At 41.7% G+C, this 15,860-nt stretch overlaps 1 long non-coding RNA gene across 1 annotated transcript; it reads right to left on the minus strand.

Moving 5' to 3' along the window:
• Positions 1–48: 48 nt before the first annotated feature.
• Positions 49–12,886, minus strand: LOC125720708 (uncharacterized). The gene is made up of 3 exons (XR_007385549.1): positions 12,597–12,886; positions 1,140–1,381; positions 49–155 (listed from the first exon to the last, which is right to left on the minus strand). It is a non-coding gene; the product is annotated as an uncharacterized LOC125720708 (long non-coding RNA).
• Positions 12,887–15,860: the final 2,974 nt, after the last annotated feature.

The raw sequence follows: 15,860 nt of genomic DNA on the forward strand, positions 1-15,860 counted from the left end.
GCAATTTTGGCATTGACTTATCACCAGATAATAAAAACTACAGCGGCAGGGTTGTTATTTTTTAATAAAAACAACAATAATAATAATCATCATCATCCTCATCCATCCATCTTCCATAACCGCCTGTCCTGTGCAAGGTCACGGAGGTCTGGAGCCTATCAAGAAACAGATGCAGGGCAGGGAAGAATTCAGCAAGGGACGCCAATCCATCACAGATAATAATAATAATAATAATAATAATAATAATATAAAAATAGTGGTCGTGGTTCCCCTTGCCAACAAAAATTGGGTAACTGTCAGTAACTGACATTTTTATAAAAATAACTTGAAATTATATAATAAATAATGATCAATTTAAAATAGATTTTTCTAATTGCATCAGTACTGTACAAAGTTAAAGGCTATTTGGGCTATTTGATAGACTTCCCCGCTCCCCCCACCTCTAGCTTCCAGTGGGGCAGCCTGTTTTTACCCCAGCCCTGCCCCCCTCCCCATCTCGTACTTCTGAGTGGCAGCCTGCCTAGAGCACAGACTAGAATCAGATCGCCGACTCCGACAAGGTTAACTGACCGACACAGTGACAGGACACCACTGACGGCACGTGCATGTGAGCGACAGAAAACCAGCTGTGCAAATGTCACAACCGATTTTTTTCTGTGGGCACCCCATGCCACCCCAGCAAGATGCAACCCCAGGCAGGTGCCCAAGTTGCCCATAGCTAAATCCACCAGTAAATAACACTGACTAGAATGCCATTCATTCAACTAATTGCTTGTACTAGCAGGAATAAGATCTGCTACATTTTCTATCCTTGGCCTTTACAAGCTAATCTTAAAGGCTGTTTAATAGCCTTCTGTTCCATTGATTTCAAATGTTATTCATCACATATCAGTCATACACTGTTTGGATTGCAGTGGAATGTAATTTTACAATTAGAGAATAAGGAATTTACGCATAAGAGTTTTAAAATGATGTGCATGTATAAGATTTAAGTTACACATATGTGCAGAAATAAGAGGTAATTCCATAAGTGATAAATGGTTAATATATTTGTGTGTAGGGGGAGGGTGGTTAACAGCCAAGTCAGTCCTAGGTGTTGCCCTGGTTGAGGGTTCGTGCGAGAGGAAACATCTCCTTACTCTGCGTTGGTCTTCAGGGAGCAGAAGTACTTCCCTGACCGCAGCAGAGAAAAGTGTTCAGTGTTTGTCTAGCTGGGAACCTTCACTGGGTTCCTGGCCTTGGTCCAGCAGCGCTTGCTGTAGATGGACTGCAGGTCAGGAAGCTCCGCGCAGATGCGGCATTCCGCCGATCGTACCGCCCTCACGGTGCCGTTCCTGTGATGCTTCATGTCAGGATGTTCTCAGTGGTTCTTCTTAATGTTCTAAGCATAATCATCAGTACAGGATAATATCTTATTTTGCTCAATCTTAATATAATTCTTTGCCAAGGTTTAGACAATCATTCAGATACATTACTTAGGACCTAAAGAATTAGATGTTAACTTGAAATTGAAACCATACTGACAACTGGAGCCAATTTACGATTTTCAACTAAAAACTGCATTCGGGATTAGTGCACTTTATTCTATTAATCCAATAAACAGTAAGTCCATTGTTTGCAATTTCGGAATAGGGTTTATACATATCAACTCCTTATATATGCGAGATGATCGGCGTGAAGATGCCGTCTTGCAGTTTAGGTGTTTTAACTTAATGCCTGGCTGTAAGCAGCTGGAGAAGCCTTCGGAGATAAACAGGACGCAGATAGTGCCATTGATTAACATACAGTCCCACTTACTCCAGTGTCTGGGATTCAGATATCGTGGGGTTGTACAGAAATTCACAGAATCACTCCGAGACACAGAGGAGCGTTTGTCGTCACGCTAGCCAAAAAGTGCGACGACGAAACACGTATGCGATTTACGAACAGGCTCTCTCTAGTGTCTGAAAACGCCACCGCGACTGTAAGATAAACATATCTAAGTATCTTTGTTTTTATTAGCCTGATATTAATCTGGCAGCTATGCTGTGAGACACTGAATAACAATTAGAGGCTGGTGACAGGGGAGCAGCAGATACAGAGGATGTCATTTCATTATTCTGTGTGTCCATACCAAGGAACGTCTTCATTTAAATGAAGATAAAATTAAACCCGACGATACAGTGACTTTGATGTTTAAGCGCATATTAACTCGGTAAATGCTCATTATGTTATGGGAGTCGGTCTCTTTGTGTTTTCCAGAGAGCGCCGATATTTGAGTGGGAACGGCGTCGAGTTTGGAGGGCAATTTGATAAATTCCCCCACTTATCATCAGCCGCTTGATTCGCTTCCGGAAATGCCGCAGTAAACGGCTCAGCGTGGGATTAGACACGCTTCCTTCTTTTTTAGCCATAGCTAGCGTCATTCACGTGGTCACGTACTCCGTCAGGCTCGCAGCTGTATGGCAGTAAACGGGTCTCGAGTCCACGCGGTCCGCAGTAACTGCCCCTAGCATCATTAATCATTATTTATTTTGGCCCCTGCAGTTTTTTTGTACCGAATATTAATCACTCATCTTCATCTTTACTATAATTTTAAAAAGTCTGTGTTTGTTTAAATTCTTTTAACGTGGATTCGCATGAAGTTCAGTATTATTTGTGACGTTATCAGTTGTAATCTCAACATTGGGAAACTGTTCTCACGTAATCCGCGTCCATCTCAGGGTATTTGCACACACTGGACAATATCAGGCTCCAAATTATTAGTCTCTTCAATCAAATCAATAAGCTTTGTGAATATATACGTACAAATAATATTCAAAATATGGGTGGCATGGTAGTGCAGTGATTGGCACTGTTGCCTCACACCACTGGGCCCCGGGTTCGAGTCTCTGCCAGGGTTCCGTGCGTGTGTGGAGTTTGCAAGTTCTCCCCATTTTGTTGTGGGGCTTCCTTTGGGTTCTCCGGATTACCCCCAATGTCCAAAAGCCTGCGGAGGCTGATTGGAGTTACCAGATTGCCCGTAGGTGTGCTTGTGTGAGGGTGTGAATGCTGTGTGAGTGTGCCCTGCGATGGGCTGGCACTAATGCCGGGTTATTCCCTGCCTCATGCCCGTAGCTTCCAGGACAGGCTTTGGACGCTCTGTGACCCTGAATAGGACCAGTGGTTTCAGAACATGGATGAATGCAAATCCTTCTCAGCATCCTAATAACAAACCCAGAACTCTGGTTCATTTTTTTATGGTAAACACAGTCTAAAGGCCTTTGTAAGGGGCTCAGTCCATTGAAGAGGCCCCTTTCCATACAAGGAGGAGGACCATCCTGATCTGTTGGCTTCTTCACATACAGCGCAACTCAGGACAGAGACAATCGCAGCCTACAGCGCGGTCATCAGCTCACAGGCTCTTATCAGTACCCCTGTCACCTTCCTGCTGAAGCCAGTCAGAGCCCATAAAACAGCAGCAACACGAAGGCGAACAGCCAGCCCTGGCCGTATTTGTTACCCAAATCCCATTTGCTCTCTGACTTGTCTGTACATTTCCGATTCCGCGGGGAAAAGCCTTCATCTGGACAGGTCATCAGTTTCCGACTCTCCTCTCCAGCTGCGATCAGCCCAAGAGATTGAGGAGACGGGGGTGGGGGGGGGGGGGCAGTGTTCCCCAGAAAATGATCCATTGATATGCATGCAGTTCATTAAATGCGGTGGCGGCGGATCTGCATGGCTGCACGCTTTCTGCATATGCGCTTCATGCGACGTCAAGCCAGATCACCTCATCTTCAGACCGCCGCATTACTGACATGCTTCATATCAGCGATGGGACTTTTTTTATTAGCGAATTCAATTTTTATTTTGTTTTCTTTTATGGAAGAAATGTTTGTTATTATTCCCATATAAGGACTAGGGAACTGAACATGACTCAGAAAAAATATTTTTTGTTTTGTTTATGTAAATTAGGAGCATAGTTACAGATGAATGCATAGGGGGGCTGAGAGTGGGGGGTGGAAAAAACATTTTAGGAGGGTTAGGAGTAGTCTAACAATGTCCCTGATGTCAATCATGAGCCTATGTCTTGGTAGCAGGCATTGCACTAGAAGGTTTGAATAATTCTAATTCATGCCTCGATATTTAGCAGCTGAAATCACCCATTGGCTCAGCAAGGGGGGGGGGGGGGGCCTGCTGCTCCTTAATTATAAGATTGCATGGCCCAATTTATAATAAAATACTTGTCTTGCTGGCTACATATCGGCGCAACTAAATATGCGCATGTGGGGCTTCGTGCTCCGCCTAGCATGTTATTGTGCATTTCATGCACTCGGGGTGCACAACGTGGGGACAGATGGCAGATCTGGGGGGAGGGACAGTGCCGGTGACCCTCTGGAGGTACATGGTGTTAAGGTTAAACAGGGGGAGGTCAACGCCAACACCTCTGCGTCAGCTGCCTGCATCAGCGAGGCGTGTTCTGGGGCAAGATTTCACTGCGCTGCCGGTGGAATTCCTGTTGTTTGCCAAGGTTGTAATTTAGGATAGGAAAGACAAGCAAAAGGCAATCGGTTTGCTGTTAATCGAGGCAACTTTGTACAGTAGCTATACCATGCTCAAGGTTGGTTTGTTTAGCTGCCAATGGAAAATGTCAATTATTTTCTGCAAAGGTCACCCTGTGAGTGTGTGTATGTGTGTGTGTTGTGGATTATGTTTAAATTGCAATGCGGGGAGCAAATGTACCTCACAATGTAATAAAAACCTATTATTTCGATTTTGATGGATGGATAGATGGATGGTGATGAAAACCACTTAGCAGTCATGAATAACAAACTTCCACAAAACTGCTTAAACTTGAAAACAGATATATGGGTGTCGCACTTTGACGATCTTGCTACTTTATTTGCAAAACAAAACACTTTTACTTATTTGGTTTGAATTATTTAAATAAATTCCTTTTCCTCTTCCATAATTATCTTGCGATTGAAATTACGATTGCAATTACAATTTTCGTTCCCTGCCTCGTGCCCTTTGCTTCCGGGATAGGCTCCGGACCCCCCGCGACCCAGTAGGATAAGCGGTTTAGAAAATGGATGGATGGATGGATGGATGCCCCTGAGAGAATTTACAAATGACAACCAAAGGGTGGAATCAGCAAGAAGTATCATAGGATGCGTGTCCCACGTCAACAACACGCCAAAGTCTAAAAGTAGCTTCAAGCATGGTAAAAGATTTTAATGTGAATGTTTATTATACATAGCTAATGCAAATAAGACAACTTGTATTAATGGGGAATCAGTGGCAGGAGGGAATTATTTGACACTGGTGTTTATCTGTACTAAACTGCCCCCCCCCCCCCCCCCCTCGTTTGGTATGAAGTTGGGCACGCTGCTTTGTTTGGCCCTAGGGATCTGCACATTCTCTGCAAACAAAACACGGCTGCAGACACATTCAATAATGTCACAGGAATTCTTAAAGCGACGCACTTAGTGTGAATATAATGAACGATAGAACGTGCATTTTGCAAAACAAATTAAACATTTTTATCGAGGCAAAAGGTTTGACTTTTATCAGAAATGCGGCAAGACTTTGCAGTCAAAATCCCAAATAATAGTGACATAACATGAACAATTGTCGTCCTATTTTGGAAAAAATTGGCGCAGAATCGATTCGTTCAGTTTCAGAATTTGCGAAGAAATACTAAAAGGCATAAAAGGCAATCAGGATGGATGGTGTCACTTTACTATGAAGTGTAAAATGTCAGTATAATTTACTTGCTTATTGGGGTCCATCTTACTTTCTGGACGAGACCTAATGAATCCAGAGGACAGTCTTAAGTGGCAAACAAGCCATTAACACTTTTCCTAGTAGCCAAAATGCTTATAAGGCTAATTAATTGGCAGCAGGAGTAATCAATAGTGTATGCGGTTTACTAGATTCTATTAAAGTGAAGCAGCAATTTACCCAAGAAACACAACTAACGACTTGACTAATGAACTCTGTGATTGATGTAAGTACTGTCAACGTTGTTTGCACTTACACAAACTGTTGTTGGATTTTTGATGCCTGGTCATACGGGTCATTCTGGATTTGTACGCCTTGAAACTGACTTTGGGGGCACGGGGGGCGGGGGGGGGGGGGGTACACTAGCTGTTCTCTTAAGGCACTTGAACACTAGAACAACAATGGAGCAAATGTACTGCTGTTTTCTGTCGCTGCCGCACGTCATATCAGAAATGTAGAGGATGATGTCAAAATGTCTGTTTTACGTTTTTTTTCAGATGAGTAGTGAGTAAAATATTGAGTAAAAAATATTCGTTGAGTAAAATGTTGTATCGCTACTTCACAAACGTGCCGCTATGAAAGGCCCAGTACAGTACAGCATGGACTTTGTACAACCATCTCAAACGTGTCACTTTCCATTTTGTGATGTCACCTTGTTAAATATTTAACTCACAGTTAATGGCAAATTCAAAACCCAAAGCAGCGAATATGCCTGCAGGCTTGCAAACAAATGTTTTTCTTTTGATTTTCTATAAATGCTGCCGTTTGTGGGAGTACACTCCATACGGCGATGGACTGGCATCCCCTTCATGATGCGCCCCGTCACCCTGTCCTATGTAGTCTGGGACTGGATCCAACATCCTCATGACCCTGCACTGAGTAAGCAGTCACGCAAGAGGGATGCACATTTTTCACTTGTGTTTTTGACATTCAGCTGTTTGCTCCGTATTCAGTTCTCCATATCATATTGTTGTTGTTTAACACACAATTAATTTATTTGATCACAAATATATTTTCCAGTGTGACAAACACACACACATATACACACATATACAAAAATGTGGACTCTCTTTCAAGGAGCTGGGAGGGAGCAAAAATGTGGACAGTCTGACTGGGAGTTGAGAATGAGCAAAAAAGCAGACTGTCTGGGAGAGCTGGGAGGGAGACAAAAGGTGGGCTGTCTGGTAGGGAGCTGGGAGGGAGCAAAAATGTGGGCTGTCTGGTAGGGAGCTGGGAGGGAGCAAAAATGTGGGCTGTCTGGTAGGGAGCTGGGAGGGAGCAAAAATGTGGGCTGTCTGGTAGGGAGCTGGGAAGGAGCAAAAATGTGGACTGCTGGCAGGGAACTGAGAGGGAGCAAAAATGCAGACTGTGTGGGGGTCCCTGAGGACTGGGTTGAGAAACACTGTCAAAAGAAGGTCTACCTTGGGGAGTCGTGTAATGTTATGCACCACTGAACTGTGACATTTAATTATGAAGTCTTGTAAACTGTATTGAATTTTTTAACGTTTAGTAAAAAAAAAAAAAAAAAAAAAATCACCACAAAAACCACCTCTCATCCTTTCTCCTGATTTCAGAAAACCAAGGCTATGTGCCCCCCACTGGGGAGATGGGGGAGGGGGGGGATTCGGCATGAAATTAAACAAAGTGGCCTGGAGCAGCTATGTGATTGGTCATTATTTTGAGAAATGTTACATGCAATTAGTAATTCCGCGAAACCATGTTTCAATGTGACCAATATGAATCTGTGTTCTTCTACTAAATAATAATAATAATGATAATTAGTATTATTATTAAATATTAGGTAGACAACAATAAATACCACACCTAATACATCAGTCAACGCTACAAGTGACAAACTAATGACTTACACAAAAATTATGAAATAGCTAATATTTATTTCGTATTCCCCATTTCAAACTTGTGCACCCCTAAAATTTGTCAGCGCACAGATGGACATACTGCATAATGCGACAAAAATTGACATTAAATTTCCCCAGGAAAAAAACGCAATGGACTTTACATGGTCTGCCAGACTGATGTTTTACAGATTAAAAAGGGAGCAACATTATTCAATATCTGACTGTGATCAGAATAGAAAAATCTAATATAAAATATGCACCAAACGCTCAGTGCTGCTCAGGTAATTTTAGCGTTAATACTGAGTCCATCCATCCATCTTCTATAGCCGCTTGTCCTATGCAGGGTCATCGGGATACAAAATTTCTCCCAGAAAGGCAGGGGATAATCCTGGATGAGGCGCCAACCCAACTGAGTCATAATATTACGTAAAAACAACAATGTCTTTCAGCGAAATTTGTGAGTCAGCACTGTCATTTTTTCGTAACACTGATCTGAGGTTGATATGTTGAAATGCAGATTTTATTTTAGGTCAATCGTTTTTAGAGATGTCGATTGAGTGTGGCATGTGGAAGTGACGCACCATACCGCACAGTATAATAAGAACTTTATTCTTAGGTTGTGGTGATATGTCACAAAAACGTAATTTTGCTTGGACAAGACAAAGATGCGCAGTACCCCAGCCGCACTGCTAGGTTTTCCGCCCAGTAGTGCCTGAGTCAGGAAACTGCTGGGAATTAGGGCAGCCAACTGGCGAGTGCTTCCAGAATGACGTATGATGGAGAGGACTCAAGTGTGGATGATTTGTGGTGCTCTGTTGTCAGTGTAATATTGGCTCACGCCCCCCAGACAAGACGCCAGTTGCGATCACTTGTGGCCAGTGCATCTTCAGAAGCACATACTGATGAGAAAGTTAATTACGAAAATCCGCCTTAATCCAAGAGTAGCTATTCAAACAGCACACTACTGTAGATGGGATGGGATCGGTAGCCAGCACTCTGCATTGCTAAGTCTGTGGGTAGCACATAATCTTGGCTAGGAGGATTCAGGGGTCCTTCATATTTTTTCGGTCCACAGGACCCGGAGACAGTGTACTATGTACCACACATGAGCGATAATCCACAAGGTTATCCACAAAAAAGGGGATGTAGACTCTTTGACAAAGCCCGGTGCTGGTGGTAATCTGTAGGTGGAGATTTATTTCTTGGTGCAAGTATTTTTCTCTTGAAAAAAAAGAGACGGTATTGTCACTGCTCTCAGGCAATTAACTCACGGCTGTATACGGATGAGGCTAGCTTTTTTTTTTGCCTTGCGAGGATAAACACCGGCCTGGATAGTGTTGTCCAGGAGAACACCCCTTCATGTCACATTTTATTTAATTGGCAGGTGCAGTTTCTTCGTTCGTTTTCCCGAGCCTTGGGCAAAAACACATTACAGATGGTGAAAATCCAAAACATTTTTGCTGATTTGACGAGCAGAGATTTCTTTGTGTCTCCTCAACAAAAAGATATGCGCCTGCAGTAGCTGAAATAATTGCTACATTTAGGCAAATACTGCATATATAATTAATGTGCTCGAAAAAGGGAAATACAATAATTTATAACACCTGGAATACAGTTCCTTTGTTGTGTCACACATCACATTTAATATTTATTCATTTATCCACTTTAAAGACTAAAACAACAATTCTACCAAGAATTCCACACTAAGTAATTTTTTGTGAATGTTCTCACAAAGAAAAATACAAATATTTTTCACAGGAAGGGTATGGTTTTACAAATCACGAACATCAAACACCGCGTTGTCAAGCAGCTTTATAGAGGACTGGTTTACACTGGTTTATAAATATAACTAGTTCACAAAGAAAAAAATTTCACATTTCATCAAGTACCATAGAAGTGTAATATTAACTCAAAAGTCAAAAATATACCCATTTATCTGTCTAGTGGTCTGTAGATCTGATATGGAAACCATTGTGTACCTTCAGGGTGTGGCCATTAACGCTGTGCACTTCGATAACTACTGATATAATCGGTGAATTAAAATTTTAATGATTTTATGCTTTTAGGCTACTTTTAATTTGGGTACTTTTATCTCATACACGTGCATTGTATTATACTACTGTAGATGTACTGCTTTTCCTGATAATATTTCGCTAAAAGATCGGTTCGCTGGAAAACAATTATACACAAACTTGCCTGGATCGTTTAAAAATCATTTTCTTTTTTTTTTATAGTTAATGACCCCATCTGCCTTCCTGATTATAATAAAAAAATAAATAAATCCTACATAGGCCCGGTTTACTAAGGCTGTGCATTTATCTTATTATGTAAAACCAAAGAGTCATATCAAAATGCAATTTGCAGTGTCCAGAAGGAAAATCACCAGGCTGCGCTGTAAGAAATATGACTAATTCCACGCATGAAAAACATAACAATAATAAATATTATGGTGGAGTATGTCAAATGTCAGCTCACATGTCACAATGTTTTCATCGCTTCTGTTCCTTATAGCGTGTTGCCAAGTGCTTCTAATATATTGAATAAATGCACAGTTTTGACTGAACTGGCTACAAAGACGTGTGATAACAGGGACATTTACTCAACAAGTTACGGTAACAGAGTGAGTGAGAGAGGATGTGTCCACCTACGTTCTTCACACTCTGTACTACTGTAAATACCCTGAATCGGTTTCAGGTTCTCTTGTCATGTACATCAAGGGACACAGTAAAATTCTTGTGCTACAGTTACAAAGTAGGGGACAGGTGCATAGGGGGACAACGGGACAAAGAGAAGATCAAATAAGGGACGTATAGGAGTCCTCTGCCATCACAAAGGGTTGCCAGTCTCTCACATGATCTATTTGTTTCCCTCCTAACCCCATCCAAGGTAGTGTGACCATAATTAGGCCTGAATAACAAATCAAGCACTAAGTAACACACTACATGAATAATCATATCTAAAATCATACCAAATATTTTCTCTCCTCTCTCTTACTCTGCACATTTATCAATTTTCTATAATACTATAATAATAAGTAGCTGGGTAGGGCTACCTTCGTACCATCCGGTTGGGAATCCTCTCTGCCATGCAGGACGTATCTGCTGATGGAACCAAATAAATACGACCTCTTTCAAGAAAATACCGGCAGTGTGTGTAAAATCGAGAAAACGGCATAGCGTGTAGGAATCCCACAACACGTCATTATCTTGTCATGAGCTCAATAAATAGCTCTGAGCTGTCATTATTAGCTTACATTTGCACTATACATGCACTAGATGGCTCTTGGTTTGAATGTACGTTGACGTAAAGTTCTATAAAAGTATACACTAAAAATAATTTGGATGTCTGTTTACGTGAGTAGGTGCTGATGACCAGGGAAAGGCTTCTACGGTGTCATGCAACCGAGGAGGCTCAGGGTATGAAAAAGGCCACCTTGCATTCTTGCAGCAATGGATGAATTGCGGATTTTACACTAAGCCATCCCATTGCGACTCCTTCAGCGCTGGCTAAGCATTTTTGGCTTCTCAGATTTTGTCATCTCTGGCCGTCCTCCAAGGAAACGCAGTAAATACCGAAGGGAAGCCAGACAAACTGAGAGCGGTCAAGACTTTAATCAACCCGGCAGCCACAATTTAAGGAAACTTTAGCAGGATCAGTTTTTGGCCCCAAACCAGCTCTCCTCTACACTTGTCCAGTCTGGCCTACATCATTTCCATTCATCTGCTCATCTGGCTGGACTTTACCTGCATAGCGCTTTATGGCTAAAATGCTACGTACTGTCAGTATGGTTCGGATTTTGAACGAGTGCAGAGGGCTATGTACAGAAACTCATGGGAACCAAAAGGCTACGAAGAATTGCCCACTCAGACGTGTTGACACACAAACCTCAGCTAACCCTGACCCAGTGCATGGGCTATCTCTGTATATCTGCCAGTCGCTTCTCAGAATAAAGGATTATGTACATTTTGATTCATTCCCTTGACATTTTAGCCTTCGGCATCTTGCTTTAAATTTTCATGAAGCGTGCTGAACTCTGTATAATGTTTAAACTGTCATTTCGCTTTCAGTCTCGACCAGGATTTCGTTAAGGTTTTCATTTTTTTCCTTTCTCAAAGTGTCCTAGCTATGCCCTCCATTTTTGGTTTTTTTTTTTAGCTCTCAGTTTATAGATAATTAATCCCACGGGTGACAGATATGAGCCTACAAAGGATGGGGGGGGGGGAAAAAATTGTTTTAACTTCCCCTCAAATATTTTCCAGGGATTCAACTAAGTTGGAGAGAACGGTTTTGCCGACATATATATTCAATTAAGGCACACGTGTGTGGTTAATAAGACGTAGATATCCTATAATGGAATTCCAGTGTGCAAAGTTGACATGGGATTCAGCTTGTGTTGTTTCATATAAAAAACTCTCAATTATCATTTTACCCATTCTGCTTATTATACAGGGCCGGCCCACCCTTTAGGTGGTTTAGGCGATTGCCTAGGGCGCAGTTAGATTGGGGGGGCGCTACAGAGCAAGTGAAAAATATCAGGCTACCTTTGCTTGCATTCTGTGACATTTATTTGCAGTACTTTTAATATTCCACTACATTTCTTGTGTAACAGAGACAAACTAGCTAGTTAGCAGCCCGATACCATGTGCTACGGAAATGGACAGACAAAATGTGTTTTCTGCTACTCTGGAGGTGGGGGACGGGGGGGCGGTCGGCAGAATCTCGCCTAGGGGGCGCCAGAACACCGTGGCCTGGCCTTGTTACTATGCTGCGATGGAAATAAAACCACTTACATCTCACACAGTAATTACAAACGGCAACTATTGTTATTTAATTTGTAATCATATTTTGAGATTATGAAGTATGCATGAAAAGATCAGAAGTAATAGCCAGACTGAAATTACCCAGAATGTCCTTAGGTAAACCTGGAATCCTATATGAGGTAATGTTACAGCGATCCCTCCGGCACGCGAGAAAAGTCACTCCAGACCTTCCTACCGTGTGGTTCCCCGATGCTGGAATGAGCTGCCGAACCACAACGGCTCATGAGACTCCTTCTTCACCTTCAAGAAACGGCGCGTCGGCTAAAGACATTCCTCTCCTAGCCTGATAGCACTCAGTATTCCCTGACGGCCCTTAATGTTGCCCTGCTGGTCCTTGATTAGTCTTATTAGGTTCGTCATTTGTTAGTTGTTCTTAGTGCAGCTCAAATTCTGCTCACGCTTGTAGCTGGGCGTTCGCTGGAAGCTCAGCCTAGCCGTATTTACGTCTAGTCGACTTCTTGACAATTTGATTATTTGTTTCACTTCGGACAAAAGCCTCTGCTACATAAAAGCAAATGTAAATTAATATATATATTTATGAAGGTGTGGCTGGTTTTGCGGAAGCTCACGTGTGTAATGGATAGTTTAAAGCTGTAATCCTTGAAGGAGTTAATCTGATACGTTCCCAGATCAAATAGATTCCCACAAAAGTAACATCTGCTGTGACGGGTTTATTGTGTTCACCTAAATTCTAGTTACCCTATCAGTTCCTGATTACATTTTCTCTTAACATTAAGTTGATGATTTATTCTTTTGAATCGACTGTGCCAAAGGCCGTTGGCCTTGACAGATTGCTTCCTCCTAGGATGTAAAATGTTTGCAGGCTGACATGACAGAGGAGACATTTTCAGATCATAAGAGCGCAGGCGACATTGATCGCGTTTCAGCGAGAGTGTTTTCCCATAATCCCTTGCTACTACACTCAGTTGACCCTGGTAAACTTTCGCACTCGTATATTTCGTAACAAGCGAAATATATGGAGGTATATGTAGCAGAGGACAACTGCAGAGGGACGCTGATATCTGCAAAAAAAATCATTTAGGAAAAAAAAAAGTAAAATGCCCAATGTTCACAAATTGCACTATAAATTGTGGATATTTTACAAGGTCCCACTAGTGCTTTAAAGATGTCTGTAAGCAGTCTGGTCCTGGATAAAAGACATGAAAGCCGCATTTTTGAAGTGACTCGCAACAAAGTCCCAAAGAATCTAAAATGCTTTCATTCCTATCTCAAGAAAATTCCAACCGGAGCGATTGCTGTAGTGATTTGTATTATTTCTAAAAAGGAGAAAAGTTATGAGGACCATAAAACATTAAAAACACATCCAAATTTCATGTGAGGGACCTGACACTGGTAGAGTCAAAGCAATATCCACTGCTGAAGAGCCCACGGCATCGTAATTTCCTAACTATTTATGGCATGAAGACGTAAGACAGTAGAAACATCCAGTTTTTTTTTATCTTTGGTTTGTTCCCATTACTGATTTTGATATACAAGTTTTAATTTTGCCAGCCATTCATTGTGTATCGGCATGATGGCTTGAGTCTCATATTTGATATTAATTATGATCATTGATGAACTATGATCATGACATTAGATTATGCTCATTCGGCATGACAGACTGTATTTGTCATTGTCACATGTCGCATATTTCCCAGTATTGATGTCACTTGATTATTTGATAAGAACCCCCCCGCAGTACCACGATCCCCCTGCGGTTCGCGCACCGCGGCACCAACGAGCCTCGATCGGGGGCTGCGGCGCGTCGGGGGAATAAGCGTCGCCCGAGCACTTGGAGGCACGTCGCCGATGTCTGCAGCGATCACACTTATTTCCCCGGAGAAAGTCACTCTGAGGATCAGCCCGCAGATCCCATTTACTAAAAATAGCCCGCTGAAGCATTATTACTACAACAATGTGTAATAACGCCAGGCAGCTGCAGGAAAAGCCATATGAGAGCAGCCGGAGTTTGGTCACTGCCTGCTTTCCTGTAAACACACTCTTTCTTTCTTTCTTTCTTTCTTTCTTTCTTTCTTTCTTTCTTTCATTCTTTCTTTCTTTCTTTCTGTCTTTCTTTCTTTCTTTCTTGTTTCACTGTACCTCTGGGTAAGTTGTGTAGAACATAGAACGGTTTTATTATTATTATTATTATTATTATTATTATTATTATTATTTATAATTTAGTGATTAACTGTCATTGTTGACACACTGTGCACAACAACGAAACGTGTTCTTTGCATTTAACCCGTATGTGACATCGTGACATAGCAGGGGGCAGCTAATTCAGCGCCCGGGGAGCAGGGCTTGAGGGCGGTACCTTACTCAGGGTACCTCAGTGGTGCTTTGCTGGGATTCGAACCAACAACCTTTCTATCTATTATAATCTATCTAATCTATTATTATTATTATTATTATTATTATTATTATTGTTATTCAATATCTTATATTACAGATGGCTTATTATCATAGGCTGTTTAACACTTGATTTGTTTTTGAATAGGTATCTCTTCAGTTATAGTTCCCCCCCGTTTACACAACTGGGTAATTTCCCAGAAACCTGTTCTCAAGGGTGCATGTCTCAAGGACGACTTTTGTGGCACGGTTCACTTCAGTCTCTTAGCCATTTCAGTGGAAACGCTGACTTTTCTGGTTCATCCTTCTCTTAGAAAACATTGAGGGAAACCATCTGAAAAGGCGAAGTGCTGTCAGCATGCATATCTCAAGCTAGATGCGAAAGCCTCTCAAATTACGGCGGCGAAGGGTAAAAAAAAGATGTAAAGTGCATGATAACACAACTGTTGCACAGGAGGACTAAAGATAAAGATGGTGCATAAATGCATTAGACAGACCGTCCGCTCTGAAAACGAAACTCATTTTAATGATGGAGTTGCTCAAATTGGGGACGAGTGAGTATTCATTAAAGCATTAAATTAAAGAGTTCAGTTTAAATCGATAGCGCACAAATTTTACTATTATTGTGCTGAAAACATTCTCGAGGTTTGTCACAGCGATACTTACAGTATTTACAAAGCAGAAAAAAACACTGATGCGCATCTCTGCTGGTTCTTTGGGTTTTTACGCGAAAATCCACCCTGTGCTAATAATTAATAACTTTATATATTACAAACCAGCACAATGTCTGACATCGGTCTCTTACAGGTATATGGCACCTAGAATCAGATGTAATGGTCAGTGTTGTCTCAAATTCAATGTTGCTTGTTGGATGTTGATATTTCATCAGTGCTTTTCAGGGGCACAGCTAGAATAGGAAGTTTATTTTATAGCATATATCATGCAACAATTTTATCACTGTTATGTCATGTGTGCTACTTTTCCACAATGAAAGCCTGAACTGCAGAGAAGCAACCAACAGTATTGTGTGTAATTCAGGCAATTACGTATCACAGTATCGTAGGAAAAAAAACTATCACAGTCAAAT

Source organism: Brienomyrus brachyistius, chromosome 25, assembly GCF_023856365.1.
Source record: "Brienomyrus brachyistius isolate T26 chromosome 25, BBRACH_0.4, whole genome shotgun sequence".
Classification (NCBI taxonomy): Eukaryota; Metazoa; Chordata; class Actinopteri; order Osteoglossiformes; family Mormyridae; genus Brienomyrus; species Brienomyrus brachyistius.